We start from the raw sequence: 7,349 nt of genomic DNA on the forward strand, positions 1-7,349 counted from the left end.
AATCAATAAATACATTTAAGGTGGCAGAGATTTTTATTTTTTTTCTAAAGATTTATTTATCCATTTGAGAGAGAGAGAGAGCAAGCACAGGTGTGCAGGGGGATGGGTAGAGGGAGAGAATCTCCAAGCAGACTCCCTGCAGAGCTTGGAAACCTGACCCATGAGATCACAATGTGAGCCAAAACCAAGAATTGGATGCTCAGCCAACTGAGCCACCCAAGCGTGCCAGGATTTCTTTCCTTTGTGAAAGCTATTGTTAAATTGATGGGGTTGGGAAATCAGCATCTTACAATTACCTCCTATCATAGGCAGCCTCTAAGATGGCCCTAAATGATACATACATCTTGATATTCATGCCCTTATGTAATTCCTTCCATTTGAGTGTGGACTGGACCTAGTGATTTGCTTCCAAGAAATATAATACGGCAAATGTAATTAGATGTCAGTTATAGGCTTAGGTTATAAGAGACTATGGCTTCCCTCTTGCTCATCCTCTCATTCTGTTACCTGCTCACTCTCAGAGAACCCAGCTGCCATATTATAAGCCACCCTCTGTAGAGGCTCATATAACAAGTAAGGGAGGGAGGTCCCTGACCAACAGTCAACAAGGAACTGAGGCCCTCAGACCAATAGTCTATGGAAACTGGATCCTATCAACAGCCAAATGAGTGATCTTAGAAGCGAATCTTCCCCCCCCCCCGCCACCAACAAACCTTGAGGGGGCTGCAACACCAGCCAACATCTTTTTTTTTCCTCAAAGATTCTATTTATTTATTTGTTTGAGAGAGAGAAAGAGCAAGAGCAGGGGAAGGGGTAGAATAAAAGGGAGAATAAAAGGGAAGCAAACTCCCTGCTGAGCAAGGAGCCTGCTGCGGGGCACCATTCCAGGACCCCAAGATCATGACCCAAGCAGAAGTCAGATGCTTAATTGCCTGGGCCACCCAGCCCCCGGCCCCAGCCCCCTAGCCAACATCTTGATTGAAGTCTAATGAAAAACCCCAAGACAGAGGCATCACTAGGTCATGCCCAGCTTTGGACCCACAGGAACTATGAGATATAAATGTTTATTGTTTTAAGCCACTATGTTTTGGAGCAAATTGTTACATCACAATAGATAAGTAGTAGACATCCAATTCTCTTTTTAACCGACTCTAGTCATATTTTCTTCCTCATCATTCCACCGAAACCATTTGTCAAGATTACCAACTGTCATGAAAATATAGGGGCACCTGGGTGGCTCAGTGGTTTAGCGTCTGCTTTTGACTCAGGGAGTGATCCCGGGGCCTGGGATCCAGTCCCAAATTGGACTCCCCATGGGAAGCCTGCTTCTCCCTCTGCCTATGTCTCTGCCTCTCTCTCTCTCTGTCACTCATGAATAAATAAATAAAATCTAAAAAGAAAAAAAAGAAAAGAAAATATATACTATTGACAAAAATGAATGCTGGTAGAATGTTAAGTATTAAAACAACCAAGTGGCAAGGTAGTCTGGCAATAGCTGTTGAAATCTAAAATACACATATACTTTGACCCTGCAATTCTTTCTGTTCCATGGGTTCTATAGACATAAAAGCACCAGTCTATAAAGGTATACATTCAAAAGCATTATTGCAGCATTGTTTTTAGCGTCCTTAACTGGAAGCATGTTCAATGTCTATCATTAAGAAAACATCCAAGGGGTGCCTGGGTGGCTCAGTCCATTAAGTGGCTGACTTTAGCTCAAGTTCTGATCTCAAGTCCTGGGATCAATCCCTGCATCTGGCTCCATGCTCAGCAGGGAGTCTGCTTCTCCCTCTGCCTCTTCCCCAGCTGTACTCTCTCTCAAATAAATGAATAAACCTTTAAAAAAATCTGAATAACTGTGGTAAATTCAGCCTCTGAGAAAGCATACAAGCTTTGAAAAATGTAACAGAACCACAAAAAATGATTCTTAGCAATTCCTAGGGTATTGTCAAATTAAGAAAAAAAAAATATAGGGGCATTTGGGTGGCCCAGTCGGTTAAGAGTCTGCCTTCGGCTCAGGTCATGATCCCAGGGTCCTGGAATGGAGTCCCACGTTGGGCTCCCTGCTCAGTGGGGAGCCTGCTTCTCCCTCTCTCTCTGCCCCTGCTCATACTTTCTCACTCACTCTATCTCAAACAAACAAAATGTTAATATAAAATAAAATAATTTTTCCCTCTCTCTCTGCCCCTGCTCATACTTTCTCACTCACTCTATCTCAAACAAACAAAATGTTAATATAAAATAAAATAATTTTTAAAAAGCAAGTTAAAATTTCAAAAAAAAAAAAAAGAAAAAGAAAAGAATTTTAGTATATGTGCTGCCAAAGAAAACAAAATATAGAATAATACTTAGGTGGCAGCCAGGCTGGCTCAGCGGTTTAGCGCCCCCTTCAGCCCAGGGCCTAATCCTGGAGACCCGGGATCAAGTCCCACGTCTGGCTCCCTGCGTGGAGCCTGCTTCTCCCTCTGCCTGTGTCTCTGCCTCTCTCTCTCTCTCTTTGTGTGTCTCTCATGAATAAATAAATAAAATCTTTTTTAAAAAAAGAATAATACTTAGGACTCGATCCCATTTTTGTAAAACAATACCCTCCAGAATATTCTGTGTGTGTGCACACGCATGTGTTCAACTAGTGCATCAAATGAACTGAATTTGATAGGGTTATTTATTCAAGCAACTTTATTCCTTTTCATAGCTGTCTCCTTTATACCCTCTCCTTAGACTAATTAATTCTTCCAATTTTAGATGAAATCTCAAGCACTTCCCATAATAACTTTTTAATCAATCACTGGTAACAGTAAGATATAATCCAGCACTGGTGCCCTCTGGAAGTAGCAGACACCCCATACTACCTTGCATCCCACTGGAGATCTTTTGGGGGACCCTAGCACATGAGGGCTCTAATTTGCTTCTTCCTTATAGTGATTAAAGCTTGCAATGTCCTCCCTCAGCCGAGACATCCAATAGTCCAACTTCTTTGGAAGGTTCACCTCTTCCAGGGGTTCTCACAGGCAAAATCCAAAATGACTCAAGGTCAACTCCCTCCCTATTTAGGTCCCTAGGAAAATCTCCTGTATTCTGGGCAACTCCTGATATATCCTCTTTCTTTCCCTACCCTCTTGCCTTGGAGCACATCTGCCCATAGTTTCTAACACCCCAATACCAAGGAACACATTCTCTGAAGCCCCAGTTCTCACTTGACCAAGCTGAGCAAACAGCACACTCTCCATGGATAATTTCCAGGTTATATGCTAAGTCCTATAGAAAAGGACTAAAATCTGGAACTTGCTTAACATCTATTGTCAACCTTTCAAGCTTTAGCCGAAATTGGGATAGTCATGTTTTAGTAACCTGTCACAGACCTATGTGCATATAGAGCTATGGAGAATGAGATCTTTTAAATGTGTGGTGAAAAATATTGAAGGACACTCCCCAGGTTGTTATCATGGACTCCTTGCTGGGAGTTTACTCTTCACTGGAACAAAAACTTCAAGTTATAGGGAGGGAAGCAGAGAGGTCAAGGGTGAGGTCAGGGAGCCAAGCAAAAAGGAAAAACAGAAACTGCACCAAAAGAAAGCAAGCACATGATCATATTTAGCCATTTTTACAAAACTACATATATGTGCAGACATAACTATTTATGTTTAAAGTTAAAAGTATTTTTAAAAAACAATCAATGACCTCCACCTTATCATATCTGATGGTCGACTCTGCCTTCACCTTCCTTGACCTCACTGAATCCACAGATGCATTTGACCAAAGGATGACTCCCTCTCTTGCAACACTGTCCTCACTTGGCTTAAATGAGGCTATACTTGGCTAGTTTGCCTCATACCCCTCTGGACATTCCTTTTCAGACCTCTTTGCTAGATTCTCCTCTAAATAGCAGTATCCCAGAGCACTTTTTGTCTTACACTCATCTTCTGTGCCTATACTTATCCTTACTCATTCTCATTTAGTCCATGGCTTTAATGGTACTTCACGTGCAGATTAATATCTCCTCCAGATTTATATCTCTAGTCCTGATCTCTCCCATCAGGTACAGAATCTTATCCTATTTCTTCCTTAACATCAAATAGGCATCTCAAAACTAACATAGCCAAAACAGAACTCTTTTTTTTTTTTAAGATTTATTTATTTATTTGAGAGAGGGAGAGTGTGTGTGTGCGCGTGTGAGAGTGCGGGTGAGCAGGAGGAGGAGCAGAGAGAGAGGGAGACAAGCAGACTCCCTGCTTACTGAGCCATCCAGGCACACCAAAACAGAATTTTTTTTTTAATATTTTATTTATTTATTCATGAGAAACAGAGAGAGAGAGGCAGAGACACAGGCAGAGGGAGAAGCAGGCTCCATGCAGGGAGCCTGACACGGGACTCAATCCCAGGTCTCCAGGATCAGGCCCTGGATTGAAGGCAGCACTAAACCGCTGAGTCACCTGGGCTGCCCCCCAAAACAGAATTCTTAATCTCCCATCCCTAACCCTGCTTCTCCCCCAGCCTTCTCAAGTCTGGAAATAGCAAAACATTCACAAAACCCCATAAGTCAAGGTCCGAGGGTCATCCTTAACTCCTCTTTCCCTCACATGGGGCATGTAATCCATCAGCTACTCCTGCTGTCTCCACTTTCAGAATGTGTCCTAATCAAGCTTCCACTGCCGCCATCAGCATCCCTCTCTCAAGTTACCTGTTACTGAGTTGGCATCTGTAGGTCACTTCTGTCCCATTTGCTCCACATAGCAGCCACTGATCACCTTTTTTTTTTTTTAAGAGAGAGAGTGTGTGTGCATACAAGCGAGCAAGCTGTGGAGGGGGCTGCAGCAGGAGGGAGAGAATCCTTTTTTTTTTTTTTTTTTTTTTAAGATTTTATGTATTTATTCATGTGAGACAGAGAGAGGCGGAGACATAGGCAGAGGGAGAAGCAGGCTCCCTGCAGGGAGCCCAATGTGAGGACTGATCCCAGAACCCCAGGGTTCATGATCTGAGCCAAAGGCAATGCTCAACCACTGAGCTACCAGGCACCCCGGGAGAGAGAGAATCTTATGCAGGCTCCACCTGGGGCTTGATCTCACAACCCTGAGATCATGAGCCAAAATCAAGAGTTGGATGCTTAACTGATGAGTCATCCAGGCAACCCAGCCACTGATCACTTTTAAATCATCAATCATATCATGCCAATCCCCTGCTCAAAACCTTCCTGATTTTTCAACCAGCTCTTTCCTAGCCAAGGTCAACCCTCCTTTCCCCCACTCCCACTCTGGCTCCTTGGGGAAACTAATGTGCAAAGCTACAAACTACATTTGCCAAACTCCTTTGCAGTTAGGGAGGCCATGTGATCCAGTTCTAACCAATGAGACATAAGGAGAAATAGCAGGCTAGGGCTTCTAAGAAAGTCACTGTTTTATTGAGAAAAGGGAAGAGTGTGAGGCCTATATGTATCCTTTGATCCTGTTCCCCTTTATTCCTACCTGAAAAGCAAATACCCAAAGATAGAGCAGCCATGCCAAAGATGCCCGGACCGGAAGGGAGACGGGATATCGCTTCTTGAGCAGCTGCATCAATCTTTGGATAGCCATCCCTAGATTTCTTGTTACATGAAAAAAGATAAATTCATTACTTGATTAAATTGCTGTAAAAGAGTTTCTATAGCCAGATACAATTCCTGGCACATGCTTCCCATCACCACCAGAATAAATTCCCAAAGTCTTACATGAACTCTCCAACAGCATACCCTACCATGCTCCCTTATTCTTCCTGCACCAGCCTCATGGACTCTCTGGGCTGTTCTTGGTACATGCCAAGTTTATTTCTGCCTCAGCATCTTTGCCCTTGCTGTTCTGTTGGCATGCTCTTCCCCAAGATCTTTCACACAGTTTGCTTGAGCCCTCTCTTCACTCAGCTTTTTGCTTTAATGTCACCTCTGTGCCAAGGTCGTGCTTGGACTATTCCAAAATTGGCTCCTTCACATTCCTTAACTCTTTAGTAATTTATCTTTATTCATAGCACTTACCACTAACAAAAATAATCTCTGGGGATCCCTGGGTGGCGCATCGGTTTAGCGCCTGTCTTTGGCCCAGGGCGCGATCCTGGAGACCCGGGATCGAATCCCACATCGGGCCCCCGATGCATGGAGCCTGCTTCTCCCTCTGCCTGTGTCTCTGCCTCTCTCTCTGCGTGTGACTATCATAAATAAATAAAATTTTAAAAAAATTAAAAAAAAAATCTCTGCCTGATAGTAGGTATTTTATTTTCTTGCCTAGTTCATGTCCATCTGCACCACTGAAAGGAAAGCTTCCAGAGGTACAGACACATGCCGCATACCTGGAAGAGTGCCTGGTACAAAGTAGGCATTCAGTCAATCAATCAGTCAATTCATGACATCTTGAAATTGAGGTAGACTCTTCCTTACACTTCATTCAGCAGTTCTTTATAATATGAAGACTATATAACTATACCACTAAAAGTTAAAGACACGGCTTTGGGTTATTTATTTATTTATTTATTTATTTATTTATTTATGATAGTCACAGAGAGAGAGAGGCAGAGACATAGGCAGAGGGAAAAGCGGGCTCCATGCACCGGGAGCCCGACGTGGGATTCGATCCTGGGTCTCCAGGATCGCGCCCTGGGCCAAAGGCAGGCGCTAAACCGCTGCACCACCCAGGGATCCCTATTTTGGTATTTTTTATCATACTAGCACTTCAGGGACCTAGCGAATTTTGTCTGGACACTTAATTTCATGGCCTCTCCCGAAATTCCGGACCAACTCCACAATTGAAGGCTGAACTACTGACTGAATTTTGCAGCGAAGCGTCCAGACATCTGCAAGGATACTGACCTAACTATGCCCGGGCATTGTCCTTTTGGCTGCTCCCGGATCACCCAAAGCACAATCAGGGGTGAACCCATTCAGAGACCAGAGACGCGTTTTTTTTTTTTCCCTCTGGCCTTTTTTCTAGGTTAGAGCGGGGCCATGACAAGCCCGATCACAAGGTGGACGGTATCATGCCGGAGTGATGAGGGCGTCAGAAGGCCTGCTCCCAAACCCAGCTCACCAGCTGCATGGCCAGTCTGAGTTTTCCGGGTTACAGGGAAGAACACATGTCAGGAAACTGCAATCAGCCCCTCAACACACAGAGGGAGGGGCGGCACGTGTGAGCTCTGGGGTACTCTCGGCTCAGACCCGAGTTTCTGGCTTCCCTCCCGCCGTCCCCCTAGGCCTTGCGCGCCCACTCCCTGCCCCAAGCCCAAGCAGCCCGGCCAGGGGCGCCTGCGCATCTGAGAGCCTGTGCACGAACTCCTCCGCTCCTAGTCCGGCGCGCCGCGGCCCCGCCCACTCCCATCGGCCCCCGCGGGCC

The sequence above is a fragment of the Vulpes vulpes genome, chromosome 3 (genome assembly GCF_048418805.1).
Source record: "Vulpes vulpes isolate BD-2025 chromosome 3, VulVul3, whole genome shotgun sequence".
NCBI lineage: Eukaryota > Metazoa > Chordata > Mammalia > Carnivora > Canidae > Vulpes > Vulpes vulpes.